Source organism: Hetaerina americana, unplaced genomic scaffold (genome assembly GCF_022747635.1).
Source record: "Hetaerina americana unplaced genomic scaffold, ioHetAmer1.1.p SCAF_4, whole genome shotgun sequence".
In the NCBI taxonomy this organism is placed as follows: domain Eukaryota; kingdom Metazoa; phylum Arthropoda; class Insecta; order Odonata; family Calopterygidae; genus Hetaerina; species Hetaerina americana.
The window spans coordinates 91605324-91631568 of NW_027286985.1; the positions used below are offsets into that span (position 1 = coordinate 91605324).

Genomic DNA, 26245 nt, shown 5'->3' on the forward strand with positions numbered 1-26245 from the left:
CAATAAGGGATCAGAATTACGTAATCCGACAGCACTAGGGGGGAAAATAATTTTGGAACAAAAGTAGTCTGGAGTTAAATCACCCCTGTCACATACCCTGGCGATGGCTTACAGGGTACTATATGATGAAATATAAATAATTTGAAAAATTCAGCCTTAACCTGCCACCTTGTTGCCGAGCGGCGTATTCGAGGTTGAGAAATATGCGGGAGAGGCATCCCGCAAACCCGTCTCCTTAATCGACCCAGCGACTCCCTTCACCGCTGCACAGAACTACTAACCCACCTTACCAAGTCCTCCTCCCTCCTGCCCACCCCTGCTCAAACAGAACCTTTTCCCAAACGTTTCCTCAATGAGTGAGTTTTCAGTGGTTGACATTCGTCCCTCTGTGTTTTGCTAATGCCCCCGGTGCCTATAAGATGGAAACCTGCGAATTCTAAAATGCGTTGTTATCTACATGTTTACAAAAAGTGATTGCAGTTCGTTATTCCTCCAACGATCATCGCGGTTTTAGGCACACGCATGCATGCGTCGACTTGGGTAGATACTAGGTTGACCTCTTGTAAATTTATGGATAAAATTAATGCATGCTAAATGTACGAATTGAAACTAAATTACGGTTGTGACTTGAATAATAAGCTGCACCCTTAAGGCCATACATAATTTGATAACAGTTAATGTCTTTGGCATTTATAATAAAAGCTTTCCGCCATCTTCTCACTCAATCGCTACCGATTCAACTAACCAAAATTCACTTCTACCAAAACCCTTGCGTACAAATAAATATTCTGAGATATCAAGTAGCGATCAAGTACTTTTCAGTAATAATTTATCCTCCAACTATCGAGGCAACGAGCGAAGAAACGAGAAGATGGAAGAGACATGCCCGTTCATTTAGTAGGAGAAGACATTAAAATTTAGTCAGAATATTACTAAGGCTTCATAAATATGCAAACGCTTCAGGCAAAAGTATCCTACTACGTACGTTTGGTATAATTACTTCAGCACTATTCGCCCTCCAACGTAGATCTGACTAAAGCTGCATCGCCGTGTGCCTCTTTTTCCAACTGCAAAGCATATAAAGTGTTGCCGTACAAAGTTCCGAGCATGATGTAGGACTCTCACGGCCACCGCCGGGCCTGGATGAAGTCTTCAACCGAAGCTGCGCTCTCACCCTCCCTGGGCCCTCCTCGCGACCCCTATTCCTTTGCTTTTTTCCTCACCTACGAGTACATTCCTCCACCCTCTCCGCCCTCCCTCCCTTCCACAACCTCGACTCGCAATCCCACCATCAAATACCCGCACCAAACAAACTCAACAGACAAACACCCACGTCTCCCCTCCCTTCCCCGTGGCCTCCCTCTCGCCATCGCGAAGCCCCGCCCCTTCCATCTCCCAGGCAACGCTTTCCGTAGCTCCGGCGTTGAGCCTCGGCTATTGAAAAGGGTGGGCTGGCTCCGTAACCAAGGCGCCCACGGAGCCGCCACAATGGCCGCCTCCTCCCCCTTCTTCCCTCCCGAGCCCCTACCTCCCCTCCTTCCCCTGAAACACCCTCTGACGGTGGAACAGAGAAGCTCGCTCTCTGGCTGAAAGAGCGGGGGGGGGGGGAGAACGGCGGAAGGACATACTCTCGCAAACCAACACGGAGTCACGCACACAAAAACAAGCGAGTCGCGGCAGACGCAGAAATTGAGATGAAAACTAGTGTCTCTCCCGCGGAATTTACCTTAGAGCATCTTTTCCCCATTCAACCTGTCCACTCCCTTCGCTTCCCTAAGCCTCACCCGTCCGCCCCGGGCCGAGGTGGGGCTGCAATGTGAGCCCGCCGTGGGAGGATTCCGTGGAGTTCTCGTGGGTTGGGGACAGGGAGAAAAGAGACGTGGACACGGGGGGATGGACGCGAATAGAAGGGTGAGGTGGCGAAAAATGCGAAAGTCAGTGCATTGAGTTAGAATAAATAGAACGAAAATGAAATAGCACATTGCGGGGAGATGCTAGATACACTTGGAACACGCAAATATCACTCAAAAACCAGCAAATATAGCTGAATTAAAAAATAAAATACGAATATCTTACTCTCATTTCTTTTCATGAAATTAAAATGAAGTATTTCCTAGAAAAATAAACCAAAAAATTCTGTAATATCTAAATCATAGTACAAAATATCGACGCATTTGAAAAGGCAGAGGCTTCTTTACTATTCATATTGGATAAAATATCAGAAACATTCTATGCAAAAATTAAGATATCCTGAGGTTCAAATATTTTATATTGAGGTAAGGAAAAAACATTGCAATAGTTTTACACTAAGGTAAGCAAAATAAATGGAAAATCAATCTCATGCAATTTATAGACTTAAATGAGTATGTAAAAAATTCCTTAACTTTCATGTAAAAACTACATCTAACGCTCGCAGAGTGTGGTGTTTACGAGCGTGACCAATGACGAAAGGAATTCATTTCTCTAGCTACCTAATCAAAATAGCAACACTCATTCCTATGTTGAGAAGAAAAATGTCCTATGCAATCTTGTGTCCTAAAAGGACAAGTATAATGAAGTATGATACATGACAGTATACATTGGTGACAAATAGTAATTACCTACTTTAAATTGTACTAGCAATGTTTTAAATGTGGAAAAATTCTAAAGATATAATACTCTTTCCATTTCTAATGACCGTTAGCTAAAATGTTTAGTCATGGGTACTCTACTGATGGGTTTATTCGAATCAAGTAATTCAATTTATTACTCCTAACTAATGCATCTCTTTTTATTTATAAAACTGAATATTCCAAGAAAGACTGAAAGGTCTCCAAAAATTATTTATAATAGCATTGCTACTATAACATCTTTTCCACCACAACCCCCTTCCCATTTTCTTGCACTCTTTTGCTAAATTTCAAATACAAGGTTTTAGGGGCCTTGGCCCAAATCTTCGCGCGTGCTCCGCTTGATAGGTGGAGTAGGCGAAAGAGGATAGCGAGAGGGACTGTCACGGCCCCCCCTTGCCCACGCACGTGGGGTCCAATCTTGGACTCAGCGTGTGAGATGCGCGCGCGCAGAAGACACAACCTCCCCCTCCGCCGCTGAGATACGTACCCCCCGGAAGACTTGTAAGGAGGGTTGTCCCTCCCTCTCCAACACACACTCACACACGCACGCACTTTATTTCGCCAATTCCTCATCACCATCAGGGTACCACAATCCCTGTCCACCCCTCTCCTCGCCTGAGACACCCTTCGTATGAAGCGAGTGAGTTTTATATTTCCTCTATCGGCCGTTTTTCCGGGTAATCCCCATTTGAAAAGGAAAAAGGTTTTTTCTCTGGAATGGTAGGCCGACATTTTACCGACTGCGCCAAGGCGTCGCCCGGGCATGCTGCTCATCCCCGTTTGCTTCCACCCCCTCTTCACATTCAAACCGCCCCCGCCCGCCCCACCCACGTAACCACCAACCATCTCCTCCCTTCCCTCATCCCACGCACTCACTTTCTCCTTCTCATGTGTCAATATCTTCTCCCTTTCTCTTCCCCACCTCCCCCTGCCTGTCACTATTCCCTCTGCCTCAGCATCTCACTCCCTCTCCCTTGGAGTTTCTGTCCCTTCCTCTCCCATCCTTCCGCCCACCCTCCTCCCCCTGGGAGCGGGAGCTGCTCTGATGTTAACGCCTAATTATGGCCGGCGGTGCCCTTGCCACAGGGAAATATTTTTAGTGATGATTTCACTCTAAACATTTAACGAGACATAGCACGTCCGATACCCAAGAGCTATAACTAGTTAGACATAGCACGTCCGAATCCCAAGGTGCGCGGTGAATTCAGTGGATGACCAAGATAATGTGTGGTCAGCTCCAGGAAATCAGGTTGTCACGCTCGGAATATATGTAACAATACACAATTTCATTTATTTTTAAAATACTTTCCTTCGGGACTTCTCATTAGAGAGGACTTAGTATTCAAAATACGCAAGAAAATATATGAATATTATAGTATCAACATATTTTTCCTTGGCGTAAATGTTAAAGGCGTAAAGGCCTTCGTAGCGAGTTACACGCTCCTTTGCAAATATGTACATATGATACTAGAACAATTTTAGGGCAGAGAGTAAGAGGTGATTTAAATTTGCATCGACCTCCTTAACATCCTGAGAATAAATCAAGTTGATACGAAGCAAAAATATGATGAAACGATAAAATACCTTGAAAATAGTATAGACTTAAGAATTGATTTAGGAGCATAGATAAATTGAATACCCAACTATGATATGCTTATGCTACGAAACAATATTTACTCTCGCATGAATTTCTTCGATATAAAATTTTAAAATTAGGGGGGACCTTTTTACGTAGATTTCATAATTCAGCGCAAAGAGTCTCATCAACAAATCAAAAATGTATTTTATGATAACCATTCTTATCTTAATAGAATAAACTTGGACTACAACCGCATTCTTTCACACAAGTAACAACAGAAATGCGCGTTGTTTTCGGCAATATTCAACAAGATGTGTTTCCTCTGTCCAGTGGACGGATGACATGCGTGGAGCCCTGGAACATGCGCACCGTTCCCTCTTCTTAGAAATAGCGGTTGTTCTGCGCGCGGCGATGTCCGATGTCACCCCCGCCAGTGATTACACCGCCGGACTCGTCTCCTCCCTCGTCCGCTCGTGTGCGCGCGTCTGGGCTGACCATCTGCTCGCGCCGTTGCCTGGGAAGTGGGGCATCGCCAATACGGGCGAGAGACAAGAGAGCACCAGGCATCACTGACTGAGGGGGGGGATAATCAATTTAGCACGCGGAGGAAATCGCCGAAAGTGGGAACCGCAGCGTGGCGGGAACATGGCCACCGATCTTGAGTTCAAAGGCCCAAGAAATCCCATCATAGTCAATTAACGGAGATAATGTGATTCAGCTAAGAAGCTCGCTTTAATTCACTCCATTTCACTCTTCTGCTTCCAAAATATAACTTTTGGAAGCAGAATTTCAAAAATGAGTTTTAAATATCTTACCGGAGCACGGAAAAGAAAAAAAATATTTTTTCTTTCATGAAATTTTCGCTGTAGCCATTTAACGCGAAGGTAAACATTTTTTCCCCGCCTCCTTGCTTCGAGCCCCCGGTATCCTCATGCGTCGCCTCTTCCTCTCTTTCGTCATTTTCTCTCCCACATCGCTTTCTCTTCTCCTTTTCCCCAGTTCTCTTCCCACTTACTTCATATCCAAAATTCTTCTCCCCCCTTGCTGTCATCCGACATGCCTCTTCCGCTCTCAATCCTTCCCCACTCCCGCAAGCCTATTTCACCTTTTTACGGGGACAGCTGACAGTTTGGTGTTGAAGAAGGGTGCGGCCAGGCTGATGGGATGGCAGAGGCGAACGTATCGAGGTCGAGGAAAAAATTGGAGGGACTTTCAAGAGAGGCTATGGGATTGAATATTTCCGTGCGAATTGGAGAAAAAATCCCGCCCCACCATCCACTCCCCCTTCTCCCCTGGAGCGCTCCTCCTGCGTGGGAAGAAGAATTTATTTCTGTGGGGAGAATTTATTTGCAGACTTGCAGTGGAGCTCTTCTCGAGCTGGTAAAAACTCGATCCCCGCCTTGATAGAAACGCAGGGAACACACAAAGCCTTTGAGCTTCATGCGCATTTAGGAAAATCAGGTTTTTCCCCCAAGATTACTGTATATATTGATACGCGCAGTTAATATCTTGAGAGAAATCTCTTTCAGCTGGAACAAATGCCAATACATAATGACCCATTATTCCTCATTCGTGAAATTTGTGCACTGTCTAAAATTCTTCGCCGCGATTGGTTCAAGAGCAGATGGATTCACGTATTGCATAATTATGTATTAGGCATTTTTCCCTTCTAAACCTGCATTACAAGAGTAGCTCTATATGCACGATTCGATATATCAATTGATGTTTGATTTTGTATTATAGCGTACGAGTATTTATATGCAGTGTGCTATCTGCCTTGGAAATATTTGTGAGGCATTTCGGTCAGAAAATGGAAAAAATCAACCTACACACTGCGTACCTTCCATGTATAAATGGCTATTGAATATTAAGTTCTAAAATAGCAATAAATGAAAACCGAAGTTACCAATGGATATTTTAATCTACTTAATATAAAAGTTTATGCCATCATCACCAGTGATTAGATTTCATTTATTTGGTTTATAGAGAGAGGGCCAGTTATTGATGCAAGTAGGAGTTGTAATGCAAGCATAGTTTCATTATTTTACGATGCTACCGAAATGCACATAAATAAAGAATATCCAAGTTTATAGGCCATAAACGTTTTTTTTTTTATTTTGCTATGCATGCTATTTCATATTCTGTTTGTTAAATTGCTTCATATTTTCATCAGAGAAAAAAGAATTTTAGAGTTACTTTTTTCCTTTAGCTTTCATTTTAATGTATCTCTATTTTACTTTTAATATCCACTTTAGTATTACTCTTTAAATCTGCAAAGAATCGAAAAGATAACTGAAAATGATATATTTCCTAATGGATTTACTTAGCGCTCGAGTATTTACCTCCTTCGAGAATCTTCATATGTAATAACTGGCACATTAATTGAATCAAAGCAATGGTATATGTTTCAATTAATTTCATTCAATGGCACTTCTAGGACACAAGCTTTTCTTATTCCCTAATATGCACATATACTGATTACTAAATTGCGAGATTTAGCCTTATAGGAAAGCATCGGACTACTGAGTTCATCTGTGCTACCTAAATATTGCTTAGGAAACCATCAGGGCCTCAAATTGTTTCACCTAGATTAGACAAACCAGATAAAATGAGAAGATTATGCTGCGGCCCGGACAATTTCAGACAATTCCTATCTTCCCAAAATTCGAGATACCAGGAAGAGAATGCGGTAATAATGTTAAGGAATGGTAAGTACAATTTAAAATCTACATCACAAACACATCAAATCCGCCAGAATTGATATTCTAAATTACAACCATGATCATGCTTGATTTTAGATTCTTTGAGATACATCCAAAAAAATCAGATAATATTTTCCTGTTGCCTGAAACTTAAAGCCATTGTTGGTAAGCTCGGATCTTTTTGGATTCATCTTCAATGATGTTTTTCGAATATAAAAAAGAACACCGAACTGTGAAAATGTATAGATACACTCCAAGAGAAGACCTACATCGAGAAGAAATACATACAATGCGGGACCATTCCTGCATTCCCCTGGAAGCCAATTCCATTGGCGCTCTTCTCCAGCACCCCTATTGTTTTACGGCGCGAGATTAACTTCTATGCCCGTCACAGTTGCGCGATCCCGTTCGGGCACACAAAGATCTAGAGTAGAAGACGATTGCGCCAACAGATTACGCGCCGGCATCGCAATCATCGCGAGCACTGGACCAAGCCGACATCGACGCGAGTTGTGCCGGATAACCAGCGGCGCGGAGGGAGGGTGTTTGAGGGAGGGGGAGAGAGGGGAGACGGTTAAGAAGGCGGGGGATCGGGAGGGACTGGACGGCTCGCCTCTGGGGCAGGTGAGGCAGGGAAGCCACTGGGGACCGTGAGCTAACTTGTCCCCGAGGCAGGGGGACAACGAGGGGGGAGGGAATGGGGCGGCCGGTGGCTGTGGGAGGGGGCAGGGGGAGGCGTGGACCGGTTGCACTCGTGACGAACCGCGTTCCTTCAAGGAAAGATTTATGCCGTCGGACGCATGCGCCCCTCCTCCCCCTCCACCGCGCCAACCCGCCCGCACGAGGTACGCGAGCGGGAGAGACGTGAAGGGCACTGGAAGGGATAACCCCGGGGGTGGAAGGGGCTGGCTGATTCCGAGCAGGGGAGTTTGACGTATGTGACTGTACCGAGGATACATTCCTTCCTTGGAGAGCGGGGGGGAGGGTCGGCATGGAAAAAGGGTGGGGGGCGAGAGAGCGATCTCTGGTCCGCTGAGGGCGAGGGGTGAGGGCAGGGAGTGGGTTCTGGGGCCTCGGATCGATGGCGCGATGCATCCTGGGACCATGATGAAGGATGACGGGAGCATGCGAATAAGGGAGGGGGAGTGGGAAGTTGAATGAAGTCGGCCGCGGCGGCGGGAGGGGACGGCGGTGTTTAGGGCGTGGCTGGCATCCTGCCCTCGTGACCACGCGAAACTTCCTCTCCCCATTCCTTTTCTCGAACCCCTGGTGTGGCCCACCAAATATCGAGTCGGCATTCTCCTGGCGACTCAGCCTACCTTTCCGATTTTTTCTTAAACCGAAAGGAAATTACACTATCGTTGAAAGGCACTGGAACCCATTGTCGCTTTTAGTGAAACACCTAGAGAGGAGCTTTGTATTAGCACAGAATACCACCGAAAGATGGAAATCAGCGTTCATTAATTATGCCTAATGTTTTGTATCTATTTTTATTATCCCTTCCATTTTAATAGCTTGATTTAAAAATTTGATTCCAACATATGATTTGGATTATTGATCGTAGAAAAAGAATATTGATATTTTTATTTAAGGGCCTAAACGTTTGCTTCAAGACATGCAATATTTACGGTTTTCCTTAATGGCATTGCTTTTCTGCAATAAAAATATAACTTCTTTTTTATGATGTCCTTGACGGGATCTTCATCGATAGCAAAGCAATCAATCCAGGGAACCATACGCATGATAATATGGATTGCTGAATGAGTTTAGACTATTCCATCATCGTTACTATCTTTTTAGAAACCGTGCTTTTACACCGTTCAAGATGAGTAGCCTTTTCCTAAAACTGGGATTCATGATCGTTGCCTTCGATATTACCGCTTATGTCTATTTGCATATATAGTATGTGCGACCGTGCAATGAATATCTTTAAATGTGGTCTATAGTAAAAGTATAAAAATTTCCCCGTTCCCATCAATAACGAGAGAGCGTCTACTTGTTTGAAGAACATTGATTTTTGTGCTTCGGAATAATAGTAGATGTAATTTAGATGATGAGGGTTATTGCTGATGCATTTGAAACTGAAATGTTGACACAGCATTTCTTAGATTATTCCTATATGAATGCTGTTCCTAAACATTCAAATCGGAAACTTATTCAAATACGTTTTTATCCCCTTCTCGGAAGAAATAATTTCCACATTTTGCAAATCTGCGCATTTTTCATGGTATTGAAGGCATCAAATAATATAACCAATCCGTAAAATATTGCTTCGCGATTTCAAAGGCTTGTTTTCACCAGCTTCCACACACACCCGATGGTGCGTGTGGCAAGGAGTGAAACTCAAGCAGTGATTTGTGGGGTACATGTAGGACAAAAAAATGCATCCGTATTTGTGGAACTAAGTTTCCAACCTTTGAGAGATAAAGTATTTGGAGGTCATTCATTTCCTCTTAAAGATCTCTAAAATCTCTTAATAACGCTTTAAAAAGTTTTCTCGCGACGCGGTGGCACCAAATTATATTGGTGGATTTGACAATCGGATTCAAATTTGAGAGATAAACTCCGTCAGCAACTATTTCAAGTAATTGTTCATCCCTTGCATGAAATGAAAATACAAAAAAATCGAGCCCAAGAGACAGAAAAAATAAATTAACTCGAATAGAAGAATTTAATGAAGTTTTGAAAAGCTACGACTCCGAAACGAATGTACGTATGAACGAGTGTCTTATGTGAGTTAACATGCATTCAAGTAAACGTATATGCCAATATTTCTATATCTATAGCATTGTGCCCTATCGCCCCCCGCTATACACCCTTACTCTAGCTTGCTGGGTATTGTGCAGACGTAGATGACATATATCTTTGCTATGTTTATTACCATATTGTCACATTCATCCATACCCACATACTTAAAAAATAAGTAGAGTATTTGACGCAGAAAATTTATCATCCTTTAACTTAAAATGCCTCTCAATGAAATCTCCAATTATGATGATTCATCGCCCAAGAGTGTTCTAAAATATGTACTTTATTTTAAGTCGAGACTATTGCCAGTTATCTGCACCCAATTCAATGTTTCATGGATCAGCAGCAGAGTATACAAGTTATTTTTTGTCATGTATCTTCTAATAAAATCATCCTTAAAATAGCCTAAAAATTCGCATACACTGGCATCCCAATTCGGAGAGGCATTGAAAATAAAAAGAAGGCAAGAAATGAAATACGCACAAGTATAACGGACTAATTACAGCCAAGGTTCGACGATTGCTACGGTGGTGATAACAAACCAGCCACTTTTGTTTCCATGGAAACGAGCCTTACACTTTTTTCTAAATTAATTCATCGATGACACTCAGTTTGACGACAATTATTTCACAGTATAAAGAATAATTTTCCCGTGAGTCTCCTGTGAAACATCACTCACCATATTCTGACAACTTAAAAGATGACTCAGAACTTTTTCCAACCTCCTTGTGATTGAGTTATCACGAAGCCCACCGTATTCAGATACCACTCTGAAAGCATACAAAACCGTTGGGCCTCTTAAAAATGGCAGAGGAATCGTCACCGCGAATTGCCTTCGAGCCTAGCACCTGGAATGAAACGAAGACCGAAGACCAACAACTCACCGTCTGAACGGACAGAAAGATAGAGAAGCATCCGCCCGATTTGTAAAAAAAGGGCAATGAAACAATGGGGAGGAGGATGGATATCGCCCTTGAGGGACCGAAATGATTCGAATTCAACGCTAGCGATGGTGTCTCTGAAGGCTGCCCTTTACTCGACATATCGCGAGCGGATGATTGAAGCTAAGCGGTACCGGGTTGGAAGGTTTCTCGGAAGGGAGCGGAGGGCAGTGAGCACGCGGTTGGCAGTGTTCTTTTGCAGATCTCTCTCGGGTTTCACCTTCCCCCCCCACTCCCCTGCCCCGCCTTATGTGACGGAGAGACTCACGCTGTTCCCCAAGAAGAGTTTTGAGGTCGCGTGTTCGAGGGTCTCGTGTTCAAAAGGGGCTGCAGGGGGGATGGGGGAAGAGGCGAGGGTTGGTTGCTGGTGGAGGGAAATTGAAAGGGACCAGGAGAAACAGACAAAAGGCTTCATTAAGGCGAAATTGATACCACTGTTTCCACTCTAGCTTTAAACAAATGAAGGGCTAGTAATTCTGTTACCATTTAGCCAAACTTTCAACTTGAGCGACGATAACCAATGGCTTCCCAGCTGCTCATCCATGTTCCAGAACAAAAAATTTCCTCCACATTTGTTTGCGCAAGTTGTATTATTAGAATCACGGAAATCACCATTCGCAAATGTATTGTATGCTTCAAATGGTGATGAATCGAAAGTTAACACATTAATCCAGTTGTACTGGATTATTTTCGGGAGTTCTTGGATTTTAGCTAATCATCTCAGTTTAAGGCAAATTTAAATCGGTGTAATTAGATGAATTAACCTGGAATTGAACTTAAAGTTCAAATTTGATATATCTGTTAGGACATGTTTACAAAAGTGTAGGGAAATTAAAATCGGGAAATTTGAAACTTTGGAATCGGAATACATTTTCATATAAAAGATAGACCGTTCTAATCCATATTTTAAAGTTACGTATAAACGAGAACCTTTTAATACTATAACGAATTCCATGGCCTTTAGGCAAACAGAGAAATTATCCAATCATTCAATCGGAAGTAACTAAATCGTCCTATTAGTAAGTATATTGATAAAAAGATCTCATTTAATTAAGACCTAAAAGGGATGAAATCTTTTCAGAGATAATTCCACCCAAAATTTATTGAGTTTTAACTTTAACTGAATCAATAAAGCAGGTTGAATAGTGGCGCATATACATGTACGTACTAATGTTATTAAGGATACTGAGAACATAACGGCAAACTTAGAGGAATCGCCCCATCAGAGAATTTCCATCCCTTTCCTGTGAGGGACCTTAGTTTCTCATGTCAGATAATCCTGCGACTCCTTGGAGATAATGGAGAATGAGATATATAACCAGAGGAGGAGACAAGGAGTAAAACAGTAGAAGGGAAGGAATTCCCGCCACCATCTGAAAAATGAAAAAGAAATACCCTTTCTGTTTGGGGGGAACGTCGGGACTCGAGAAAAGGGGAAAGGGGAGTGAATACGGTTGGGGGTTGATAGGCAGGTGTTTGGGGTGGAATATAAAAGGGAGAGTCCTCCCAGGATCCGAAAATGCACGCGTGCGTCGCCGAGGTGAGAATCGGGAGAGTGCGAGCAGTCACCAGGGAGGACGCCGAGGGACTCCGGTCTCTCATAAGGGTCAATGTAAGGGACGAGGCGCGCACACCAATTTCTCTCGGTTTCGCAAATTAATTTGAAAACTCTGCGCATCCTCGAAGCGTTCCCTCCCCCCCCCTCCCCCTAACTCCTACTCCAACCGTTTCCGCATCGCTCGCGCCTTTTTTCGATCCCCCCCCTCCCTCGCCGTACGCCCTCGAAATGAACCACCGCTGCGTATTTTTGGAAACCAAGGTCCTATTTTTTATACGTTTCACGCTGTTTCATTGCCTTGGTTAGCGGCGCTGATGTCCCAAAAATACGGTGACCTAAAATTCGAAACTGCGTTATTCAGCGAACCAAACAGGCTCCAAAGGAAGCGAGTAGCAACTGTTCAAGCGCAATATTTTTTAAACACAACACGTATCGAATATCATGAAATTTTTTACCATATGCACATACGGCAACTCGCAGTGCTATTTAGAGTTGTGTATATGATTCAAAGACATGGACCAACGTGTTTAAAGGGAAGTGTCAATTAAAATTTTACTAGATTAGTTTCTTTTGAACGGGAATGACAGCAGAGACAATGCATAGTTGCTTATTCGTATTGGTGAGCACGAGGGGTACATGAATTTACAATAGAACCATTAGAATGGCAAAATAAATTTTCTCCATAGGTCTTCATTTATCAATCTTCTGAGGGTGAAAATAAATTAGTAAATAATGTTGAGAAAGGGTACTTTCTTGAATACAATTAGACGTTGAAGTGGATGGGTAACGTTACTAAGGAAATGGATATGAATTGCTGGTTTGAACGCTGAGCTTAAAGGATAATTGGAAACGATTAGCTGATGCTGTGACAATCGCAATCTCTGAAAACCAACCGATCAGCTCTGCTGCTTATCGGATGAGGTCGGATACGTCGGTATCGGATACTTTGCTGTCCATAATGGTGATGAGTATATAAAAAGGTATAAAATAACAATTATGGCCCAAAAAAGGTTGCCCTTTCTCTAAGAACTCTAGGTCAAAGTTTACAAATTATTACTTCAACTAGTGTCACTACATTTATTAGAACGTCTCTAAGCATAATGCAATGGACTTTACATTCTTAGCAATTTTAACACATGCGCGGCACAAGTAAACGGAGAATTACAAAAGTAAGACAACATAGTTTAAAAAAAATGTTCATCAATCACCTATTACTTCATATGATTTCATAAGAAATTGATCAGTTCATTAAAGGCGTGTAATTAGAGATTACATAAGGATATTTATCCTCGAGCATGTGCAATACACACTACACAATGTGACCAATTCGTTTCAAATAATTTAATCTTTGTGTCATTGGCTAAAATACAAAATTTAAAATAGAATAAGAAAATTTGATACTTAACAGCAAGGAAGACAGTAACTCGGGAGTAATCTGTACTGACCTGTAATTAAAGAAAAATCAATAATGAACATTGTTACAATACCAAAAGCCAAGCTATATATCTATTCCTTGTAAAACATGTCGGAGTTCTGCTCAATTTATCGAAATAAAGAATTGGATGAGCAATTTTTGATAAAATCTATTGTATGGAGAAGTTACGCTTACGGAATTTTCCCTGCACATATACCTTTTACTTTTTTCACTCAACTGCTTTACAAAGCTAAACCCAAAAGTTCAGTCATTGCCATGGAAATTTACTTTTAATTCCACCACTCACGCGAATCGGGCATAAATTCAAAATATGGAAATTTTTAGAGTACTCTTCGGAATGACAGTTTAATTTGCATTCAGCATAACATCTCTCGCCAAAATCCAAAAGGCCAATCGAGATTCAAAGGCAACGCCGTGAATCAATTAGTTAAGTTAATTTACTTAAGGAAATTAAATACATTTTGGATATTTTATTTACACGAATTCACAGCTTAGGCGTATTTTTTGTCTTAAAAACCAGCCTTGACAATATTTGCTCTCAATTAGAAAGTGCCTAGTCTAAAATTTTTCCCACTTATTAGAGGAGACATGCGTGTAGGTACAACTTCATATTTAACCAACCTACAACTTATGAAACCCATATGCGTAATTCTCAATAATTTAATTGATTTTCAGTTTGAATCTTTTCCCACGGCGGATTTCATAGCATTAGTAAAACACTTCAATTTTTCATCCCACATATTTACTTAGGGTTAAATTATTTGAATTAAAATGAAATCGATCTTTCCATTGAAAATTCATCTGACAAATCACACCTTTACGTAGTTGATTCTTTCCTAGGATAAATTATACCATCTTGAATTGTTTTATTGATTTACAGAGGTAATAGTTTCATAAAATTAGGAAACTTAACGTGTTTTCAATGCCGAGTATGGATTTACTACAACTACGACAATAACTTATTCCTTGGAGGATAAAATATAATTATAGTGCGTCTTCAAGAACATATTTTTACTCAGATAGTCTCAAAGTAAAATTTCTACCATAAAAACTAAATTTCTTTATGTAAAAACTTTCTTTCACATTTTATAGAAATAGATTACTTTGATGTTTAAAGTAAATAAGTATATTTTACCTTAACCTAGGTCTTGGCCCTTTATACTTATATAAGATGAAACAAAACCTGTAACCTGAAGATGACAACATAGGTCGAAAATTATTTTTTTTATTCTTATCCCATTGTAGAACAGTTAAGCAAAGTGACAACTGGAAGTATGTGTTAAATACTTCTACGCATTGAGATGATACATGAAGATAGTAGACGAGACAATCTTCGACCAAAGTATACGAGCATTGTGAGTATTGATATATCAGAGCACTCTAAGGCTTGAAGACCCAACAACAAGCCTCCAAAAACATAATGAAGGGCCAACATCCAAATCATCAGTAAATAACATTAGCCTGGTGGTACATGATAAAGGACGGCACTCTAACATTTTCTACCACGCATTCCAGAGGTGCTTCGTACGTAGTGACATATAATTAGATGTAATTATGTACAGCCATCGCACCTTCTTGCGCCATGTCTAGTTCTCTCAAAACGGGAAGGGAATTTTGGATTCAATAGGGAAAGGTAAGGGTTAAGTTGTACTGAAAAGAGGCATAAAAGGGAGTAATAAAAACAGTGGAATCGAGAGTAAAAGCATCGTTTTAAATAAGTGGGGGGAGAGGCCTGGGTATTAAGTTCTTCAGCCGGGTGCTTTTTGGGGGGGGGGGAGCGACGGGATGATGGTGGCGGGTACTGCCTGCGTCGTGGCGGAATAGGATAAATGGGGAGAGCAAGGGATGGGTGAGGGGGTCGTCTTTCCCAGAAGGGGTTAACGAAGGGAGGTCGGAGCGAGGAAGGAAAGATAAGGGGGAGAGATGAGCTGGAATGATGAAGGAAACAAATGTGTGGAATAACGAAGAGAAAGAGGGACGATGAAAGCAGATGGATGACGGTAAAACATCTTTACCTATTCTACCTCCTAGATAGGTGAAATATCTTTACCTATCTATGAGGAAGCACTCCCATTTTTTTCACATATAAAATATAATGTTTTATTGCAGTAAATCTACTGATTACATTGAGTGCTTGAAAGGTCCTTAAATGCTCTTGCATATAGTTACTGATATTAAAATATATTCGAACTCTTTCTTATTAATACTTTTGCAAATCCATCAACTTTCATTCACAGAGCAAATAGGTGTATGAAATACTCGTAGTTAATATGTTAAAAATGTAGCCTCATACGATCTTAGAAAGCTAGCGAGTAGTCACTCATAGATTTTATTTCAGCAACAGCGATTAACAAAATAAGGTTCTAACCTAGTGATTGCCTCAAAATTTCAGCAGAAAAACATTTCAAAAATCTTTACAGCATTAGCAAGAGTACCGGATGAAAGTAATCAAAACTGCAGAAAACAAAAAATGACAAAGGGTAACGCCATGGCCGACAAACCTTGCCGCATTTCGTAGAAACGTGTAATAACAATTCACAGGGAAAACGAATTTCGTAGCCGTAGCTCCAAAATAGCTCATCCATGAAGTTAGCAAATAAAAACTGCAACAAGCTTCATACTTGATTTTTCTTTCTATCGCATACTTTTTACTTCATTTTTGAAAGCCTAAAATACAGGACAGACTTAAATTAGCTCAACTACGTTTATGAACCAAAGGCTAAAACGAATTTGTGGGGAATATTTCTGATTCTTTGGTTGTACATTGTGATTTGTTCGCTAGCAACAGAAACAAGATATTTAATCAATTTAGATTTGCCAGTAAGAGCTAAATTTAAGATTTGACAGAAATATATTTAGACTGAGAATTCAGGTAAACATTTTTGGTTTTTGATTATATATGTCAGTTTTGTATTCCCCCCTGCTACAAATCCTAGTAAGCTTGTAGAGTACTATGAGGAATAAAATAAAGAAGTGGCGATTTAATAATTTATGGTTTTATCTATACGTATATTGGAATATAACGAAATGTCATATAAAATTATTACTTTGTCATTATAAACATTAGCCATGAATATTTATCCAAGACACAGACACAACAGTACTTTTCTACAGATGTTATTTGGCGCTTCACCGTTTTGCGACATCATCAGGTGCAAAGAAGGAACATAAGGTTAATAGGTTTAATTTTGGAATAGGGGAATTTTCCCAGAGCTTATATGTAAACTTAAAGACATACCCTATCTTCTTTGTTTTTTTCGAATAATTTTATTGAAAAATCTTTAACTGCAGCCATTCTGACAGCATTTTAATTTAAATTGTAAACTTCATATTGAATTCAGTTTGGGCAAGAGGGATGGTTAGACTAAGTTTTATCCAATGGACAATCATTGGATAAAATACGACGTGATGTTGGAAAAAAATGTTTGAAGAATCGTTAGATATAACATGGTCTGTAACAATAGGTTTTCTATATGCACCAAATTTATATGAATAGTATTATAGATGGATAGAAGACATAAATGGATTCATTGTGGCCTGAAACAGTTGACTTTATTATCCATGACATATCTCTATCTTGAGAAAAGAGAGTACTCGAGGGAGTATTGGGAGGCGCCCGACGGGTGAGATAATTTGCGCCATTGGGAATGGGTGGAGTAATTTTGAGGGACTTTCAAGAAATGGTAGAATGGCAGAGAAAAACTCGGCGTCGCAATCAGCCAACTCTTACAGATATACGCCGAGGGGTCCACAATTTAACTCTCCATCAGAAGGACGGCATACTCCAGTTGAAATCGAGTCCTTCTTGAGGGTCTCCTTACATATAGTTCGGCACTCAAATAGGAAAGCACCTGAGGGAGCAAGATTCCTCTGGAAAATTCTCTAATGATTCAAATGCTCACCCTTTCAGTGAATAGCAAGTACGTACACCACTGACACCGTATCAACACAATCCACAGCGAAAACAGACACGTTAGTTAAATACATCCATGAAATCTAGGAAGATAAATAACCGCCCATGAGGAAAATGTGATAGCAAGTTGTCAGAGTGTGCTTTTAAAGTGCTGCACTATTCCCTCGCTATGACGAAGATGTTCTATCAGCAATAAATATTTGTGAGAGGGATAAGCCGGATGTCTCGGTTTTAGAGAAACCCCATGAAGGAAAAAACAACCAGTGTGAGGAGGGCACGAAGAGGAGAATGGAAGGAAGGAGAAAGGCGTTAAGGGAGTGGTTGGAGGAAGACGCAATGATCAGATAAGAGATAAAAGGGCTGAGGTTCCTGAATTGATAACGAGGGGGTGATGGGTAGGTGGGCAGGGGGAAAGCAACTTACGGAGAGCCAAGTTTTTCGGCGTGAATTAAGAAAGATTTTACCCGTCTTTCCTTTGCCTTGCCGCCTCAACCCCTTGCTTTAATGTCCTACTCACTCTCGGCATCTCCTCTGATCCATCTAATTCAAGCTCACGGGACACTAGGATAATGACAACATATTCAAGAGAGGACATTTTGACATTCGAAGGCACCTGATCAAATTCTAGGAAGAGACCAGGGTGGTTCATTTGACTAAATCGACGATACACGAAAAAATGAGTCTTAAGAAAAGGGGCCCCTAAGCTTAATAAACACGAACCCCCCATCAGAAACAAAGTGAAAATACTTTTAATAAGTAATGTTTTAACAAGGTAAAAAAGCAAGCTAATCCTTCCTTGGCTGACTGAACCTGGGTTCAATTTGATCAAATCGTGAAAATGATTAAGAATAATGAAAACACGGGGGTGGATAATTTTCAATTAACGTGATTGGTCCTCAAACAAAAAAATTGACACTCAATGAGCGAATTTTATCCCTACTTATTCTAGATCTTTAACTGATAACAGATCAGTTTTATAAATGTGTATGAATTCTCAGAATAAGATACAAAGAATTCATCCTTGAGAAAGTATTTACAATTGTCTTTCTGAAATTTAGGGCCTCGGTCAACTGAAAGTGGAAATCAGCAATTTTGCGGCGTCAGCCACACGAAACAAGCTGATCTGGCTATAGAGGAAGTTAATTTTTGATTTTCACCCATCCAGGTTTTGGGAAAATCTCCACCCTCAGGAAATTCCGCCTTTATCTTTAAGCGATACTGAGTGTGATCAGAAAAAAGTTGAAAGAAGAAATGAAACAGGAAACATGGGTCTTCCTTGCACTCTACCTTCGCAATAGACGAATGTATACAACACATTCATTCGCCGAGGCGATAGGTAAAACTGGAAAGACACTTCCTTAGAATGACCGTTCCTTCCAAGCATAATTATCTTCCGTCCGTTGGCTACAATCAATCTTCTACAGAGAGAGGAAGATCTTTAAAATTCGTCGCCAGATTTGTTCTACTTTCTCTCCAAAAATTTTCACACCCAAGGGCGATATGAAATACATGAGTTCTGATGAGGTGGAATTATAATTTCATATTCCCGGATATATATTCAACATGAAGGATGGTAATAAACGCAGAAACAGTTCTTGAATTTTGAAACAGTATTTACTTGGTTGTCAAGATGTGATAACTTGTGGTCTCAAAGATTTGAATTACTGTAAAAAAGTTGGAAAACAAATACTTGAAAATGTTTGTAAATTTTATTTTCCGTTTTGCTTGGTACTCATTAACGCCAAAAGATCTTATTTACTTCGTTTCAACCATACACACTCATTTAGGTAAAGCAATGAAACATATAACTGCTTTCTTGAATATTGATGAATTTATAACTAGTGTGCCCAGCTCGCATTTAAAAAATAGCGATAAACATACACGCAGTCTATTGATTTGCAATAGCGGCGGCACTTCACCATAAGAAACTCCGGGCAAATATATATTTCATAATTTCATTATAAAGGATTAAAGTAACATGCCCAGGCACCGATGAGATTGCAATCAATTAAATCTTTAAGGGGTACATTCAAAACAGTATTTTTAGAGTGTTTTTTGACTGAGTACAATATCACCACTGGACTATTTCTTCGATTTCGCCAACCGCAAAGCCTCCCCGCCATCCACATCCCCGATTCCTTGATTCTTTCAGTTCCCCCGACACGAATTCCTCCTCTTCCACGACCCTCCAACACTCCTCCACCCCTTGAAATTCGTCACATCACCCTTCGCCACCATAAACCACGTCCCACGCCCCACCCCCAGAAGAACACTCGCTACTACATACGAGGGTGACCCTACAAATCATTCAGCAAGCCTTTTTTTCCCAACGCTCCTCAAAACACCATTCCTCGAACAACGCCATCCCATCCTCCCCTTATCCTTTGCCGAAGCGAGGACGGCTTCCAGGGGCAAAACCCTTTCCGACCACAAAAGCCCCTCTCCCTTAACCCCTCAGGAAAAAATAACCCCTCCCACTCACTTCCTGTGGGATATCATATACATCCTTCTCGCTTGCCACCCCTACTCAAAAGCCTCCGCCTCCGCTTTACCCCTGGCATCCCTGTACTTGCTCTCCAAGTCCTCTCCAACCTCAGCCCCCGGTAGATCCACTGGCCGTGGGCCGACTCCTCTCTCCATTCGTGGAGTGAGACTCACGCGCTTCGCTGCAAGTCATTCGATTGAGAAACTATGGAGGAGAAACTTGGGGACTCTCCCGATGTGGACGACGGGGGTAGTGGTCCGCGCGTGAGCTGACCTATCTTGACGGTGTGGCTTCCAATCGCACATCCCCCAAACCCACAAGAGACTGGCCCCTTCTGCTTGATAAATAGGACGGGTATGTATTGCTAACATATCGATTAATATTTGAAAGAAGAGAGCCGAGTGCTTTTTTTCTTGATAAAATGAAAAAAACATGGAGACTCATAATTTGTGGATTCTAAAAGATGATGCCACGCTGATACCCTTAACGATCAAAACGGGAACCAGGATTCACAGAATAATCATTCTGTGTGTGTACAATTATTCAACGCACGCATACTGACGAGTAGTATATATATATATATATATATATATATATATATATATATATATATATATATACATATATATATACATATATATATATATACATATATATACATATATATATACATATATATATACATATATATATATACATATATATAATATTTATTATACATTATGTATATAGAATACATGCATATATATCCAAGAACATAAACACTGCAAATTCTTAATGCCCCCCAGTCTCCTCTGGACGGCATAACATTATCTATTTTCCTCTCTTTTAATATTAAATTGATCTCTCGATTTATATGATATATATATATATATATATATATATATATATATATATATATATATATATATATATATATATATATATATATATATATATATATATATATATATATATAATGTATATGATATAAATAAAAGTATTGATTTAATTTATAATTTTGGAAGAATGAAGTCTTTAACGCGGAGTTATCATCATAATTAGCTTAAGTTAGTGGCGTCACTTAGAGAACATCATATTACAAATGCATATTTTATATCCTATTCTAACAGCAGCTAAGCGTTGATAGATTGAAGGAATTCTCAGTGGCGAGCGTAATAACAGAGGAATTTTTTTACTATAATCCCTTCCCCAAAGGTTTTGGAGAGAATGTGGAGCCCAAGTTTACACATTTTGAAGTCAGGAAAATCGCACATGACGGTGTCGCAATGTCAACTGGCACCTTAAGAGCGCAAAGAAGGCGATGCAAGCGAGGCATTCCGAATGATATACGAGGGTCATCCGGAAAGTAGTACCCGTTCGTGAAATAAAGACACAAAAGTAAATATTAACAAACATAAAAAATTTTATTTGAAAGAGGATACTTTAAACTACTTCTCAACATAATCTCCAAGCAAATTAAGGCATTTGTCATAACGTGTGACAAGTTTCTGTATTCCTGCTGCATAGTCCTTCGCCGCCAGCTCATTGAGATACGCGAGGGACCCATCTTGCACAAATTTTTGCATAATGCAGATGGTGTTTAACAATTTCATGAACAATTGTTCGAGAAACATTGGGAAAATGCTCACAGATGTCATCAATTGTGACGCGCCGATCGTTCCTCACGAATTCGTCAACTGAGCTCACCAGTTGGTCTGTAATGACAGACGGTCTCTCCGAACGCTCATCGTCGTGTGTGTTCCCCCTCCCCATGTTGAAGTTGCGACACCACCACCGAACAGACGACTCGTCCATTACATTGTCTCCATACACCTCCTTTAATTGGCGATGAATATCACATGGGCGAACGTTTCTTGCATTGAGGAATTTAATCACTGCCCTCACTTCACAACTGGCGGCGTTCTCAATTTTTTTAAACATTGTAAACAATCACAGAAACAACACAGGCAATGCTAGCGTCACGCAACTTGGCTCAGAGAAGGCAGACAAGCCACTGAAGCTATCTGACCTCGTCCAGCGGCTACTCGCGTCGTCAGCACTTCATGCGGCACGAACGGGTACTACTTTCCGGATGACCCTCGTATATATATTCCCGTTGTTAGTTGCTCCTAGGTGTGACTGCACTAAGCTCTGTTGGAGCCATGGGAACGCTCACGGGATTACGTTAGGGACAAACAAAGTCTTCTCTTAGGATTAGTGGAGGAAATTAAGGCGGCGTTAGTCGCGGGCGCGGGGCGTCGTTCGCACCGATTGTGGTGGTGAAATAGTTGTTCGTTGCATGAGAAACAGGAGTGGTATCGTAACCACACATTCATAATTATGAACACTCACACATAAATGCAACGTATTCCGAAATAGAAATCTAAGTTGCAAGATGCATTTGTTGGCCGTGCAGTAATGTGAAATCCAGATATCTAGGGAATATAATGCAAGTAGAATAAAAATGTAAGTTATTTTATTAAAAATCAACTTTTGTTCAGCCACAATTACAACCATACGGCGATACATAAAGGTGTGTCGACTGTATGTATACTAAGCGGGTATACTCAGTGAAGTACTCTTTATAGATAAATAAAGTGTATTTTCTTCGACTGACCGAGGTTGTATTTACATACATTTTTATTCTCATGAAAAGTTCAATAAAAGGTATGTGTACCGCTGAGAGAAGCAGAGTTATTGTAATTTCACTGCGCGATTTTATCTCCTTGAAAAAACGACATCGCCTTAAAATGAAGCAATGGGCAAAAAGGTGCATCATTCTTGCTGAAAGCGACTGAATTGAGGAAACTTTTGCTCTTTCCTTGAAAGATTCGAGAAATTTCATCAAGAGAAAGGTGAAAAATAAAACAAATCACCTTCATCAAAAAACGGAATGCTTAAAAGGAAATGCTTATCGCGCCAGGTTAAGAGGATTGTCTTAAATTATTCTTTGCATCGTCAATGGCGGTTGAGGGATGAAGCGAACCTGGCGGAGGAGTCGAAGGCTGAATTAGAGATGAAAGAAAATTGGAAAAATTCAAGTCCACCAGTGAAGACGATGTGAAAAGAGAGAGAACGGATGGGGAATCGAAATAAGTTTTGAGTAAGTTAAAACCAATAATCACGTTCACAAAAGAGTTATGATGACCTGTGAAGGAGTAAAACAGCTTTAAAAAGTGCAAAACTTGGGCATCGGCTCCGTTTTAATCCACAAGTGAGAGCCCATTGTTTCCCAATCGGTCATCAATTTAAAAGGCAAAGTTCAGGGGAACTCATTTCACAAATAAACATAATGGCATTGCGAAGTCAAGATTTTTTCCAATTTACACAAGCCAAAGAATCAATGAGCTATTTTCCATCCTGTCTATGAAAATTTAAAGAATTGATTCATATAAGTATTGAATAATTCACTCTGGGAGGGCTTGAGGCAATATCTACACCAACAACACTCGATGGTTCATTCGATTGAAATTCCTCATAGAGGACCAGGAATTGAGCCAGAAAGCTCCATCAAAAGTAAATTCTAATTTCACATGCTCTTTTAAAAATATTTATTAATTCAAGCGTTTTAGAGATGTCTCACCCATACAATTCAAATTCATAATATTAGATGAGCAAGTCTAAAAAGCATAAAATTCCGAGTTTCGATGCCATTCACAGCATAGGTTTGAATTATACGCACTATCGTTAGGGCGTAAAATTGTGTGTACACACACACACACACATATATATATGTATATATATATATATATATATACATATATATATATATATATATATATATATATATATATATATATATATATATATATTTTTTTTTTTTTTCAAAGATAGTTGAAAATTGGACATCAAGTTAATTAGATATGAATGTATACGGATTTAATCTCACCCTTGTTTTAGCTTAGAAATCTGTACACCACCTTTTCCAAATTTTAGGAAAGAACAATATTATTAAGTAAAAGTAAAGCTAAATTGGGAAAATAGCCGTAGGACACAAAATAGAGTAGGTAAATACTTAGCCTTTTTGAAAAGTGTGTTGAAAGAAGAGTGGGCAGAGAGGTGGAAACATTAAAAGAAGAATGAAGTTAGTAAAGAGGTGTTTTTAACTGGCGGGTGTTAATGACAGGGACCCTAAGTGAAGTCGTAAGTAAATTACCAGTAAAAACTTGGCTTATAAAGTGTACTTCTGTGTGGTTCATAAACTTGAATGCTGGGGTGGAAGCATAGGCGTAGATTGGGGGCTCTAGAGAAAAGGGTGTGGGGAAGAACGGAAAAAATAATTAATGCATTGTATTTGATATGCGCTCGGATTAAATATTTTTACCATTTATTTTTTGTTGATAAATTCAAGTTTGAATGAATGAAAACTTAATTACTTCGAATAGCAAATAGATTATCAATTTTTTCTAATCTCGTTCACGCATTTAATGCTGAAGTATCACGTACACAATTTTACGATCCAAGTTGGACTACAACATTTGCTAGTTTTCTACAAAAATTTAAACCGAAGACCGGGTACTTATCTAAGTGATATTTATGAGGAGGGACCTAATTTACTTCCCGGCACTGCACCACTCAAATTAGGGGAGGTATTTTTCTTCCCGGAAGAAACGTAATTCTCTCTCTACATTCATCGTAGTACTATAAAAAGTTTGGTTTACGAAAATAAGGTCAAAGCGGTTGGATTAATTTTCATTTAAATTGGCATATATTCTGCGGTTGAAATTTGCTTTCCCCGTCCACGGGCATTATTATCATTCGATTCCATTGTTTCCTGAATTTCAAATTTGTTATCTTTAGCCCTCCGTCAACGTGGCTCCCTCGACTTTATTTGCGCGTTCGACTTCATTCCTCTCAACAAGAATAACATCCAACTCAGCCAACCCCTCCATCATTTCCCCCCGCCCCACTCCGGGCGAATACCTCCCCCGCTCACCCTCCTACCTTTGCACATTCTCCTCTTCCTCCTCAAAACTTCATGCTTTCCCGATTGTTTTTCTTAAGTTATGTCCTTCGGTTGGGAAACGACCACTCGACAGATCTCATTAGGCGAACCTAAGACTTAACTCCCTAAAACATTGTCCAGCACTTTGCCCGACAATATTAGTGCCCTGAATACTCAAAAACGGCCTAAAAATTTTTGAATTTTTAAAAATTATTATTATTTGCAATTCTACTGTTCAAGAATTGTTTTGGATTGCCATAGACTATACACTCCTATATTTCTTAGCCTCGGCTAACTTTACTTTATTCTTTGATTCTCCCTACGTATTCTCCCTTCATTCTGGCCTACAGGTCTATCCTTTTCCCACTCATACCTTACTTATCTAACGCTCTCCCTTCGGTTCAGTCCTCAACATTCTATCACCCGTCAAAATGATCTGAGTTCATCCAATTGAGATTCCTAAATGCACATACTAATTGTCAGATCAATGTGGGGGAAAAATCTTGAGATATCGGGAAGCTTAGGTGGGATATATTAAGAAAAATGAGATGAGCAGCTTATGGAAAACATAACGACATAATAGAGTAATAAAGAGAATCGAGAATCGAAATACGAGTCCTATGTAATGCCGCAGAAGACTCGCGAAGATGGAGAGTCTGTTGTTTTTTCCAGAGAAGCTAATGCCATAATTTAAAATGTCTGAAAAGGGGAGACAATCAATCTCAAAGGGTGGTGGACACTGGGCTACGGTAAATACTCCTACAGAAGCAAACATTTACACCATCGCTGCAGCCACTAGTAAAAGAAGATCACCTAAATACCTTAAACCTTTCTGCACAATAGCAGAAATACTGACAATGTCATCGGCTACCACCCACACGTTGGTAATAGAAAAATGTGCACTTGGGGAATGTTTGCGTAAAGTAAGTTTCGCGACACCTGCAGCAAAAATCTCGCGATATTTTAGCGCAAAAATGAATGTGAAATATGTTTCTCATCCTTTCGCTAGTTCAGACCTAGAAACAATTCACTTTTTCTTTTAGTCGTAATGAATGAACGCCTCTGTGGAAAGTGTTTTCGATCATCGTAAACCGGCGCAAATGAGCTGAACGTTTATGTTGCAACGTCTCCAGCTCAGACTATACTAGAATGAAACCAATGAAACTTGTTCCACATAATGCAAAATAAATTATAAAAAAATGAAATGTGGTAAATTTCCAATTGACATTAGTTAAGTTAACTTACTAAATGTATTAATATATAACTCCGATTAAGATGTGTATTTTACTTTTTTATTTTAAGATTATGCGGAAAGACAAATAGAGTTTTACTCTGTATCTAATTT

The 26245-nt window shown here is 40.1% G+C and overlaps 1 protein-coding gene across 1 annotated transcript in view; it reads right to left on the reverse strand.

The window, feature by feature from the left end:
* The window catches only part of mmd (disintegrin and metalloproteinase domain-containing protein mind-meld), a 997749-nt gene extending 984173 nt beyond the window's left edge, over positions 1 to 13576 (reverse strand). The window contains exon 1 of the mRNA XM_071590726.1: positions 13547 to 13576. The gene's annotated coding sequence lies outside the window, so the exon portion shown is untranslated. The remainder of the gene's footprint in view (positions 1 to 13546) is intronic.
* Between the last annotated feature and the right edge of the window lie 12669 nt (positions 13577 to 26245).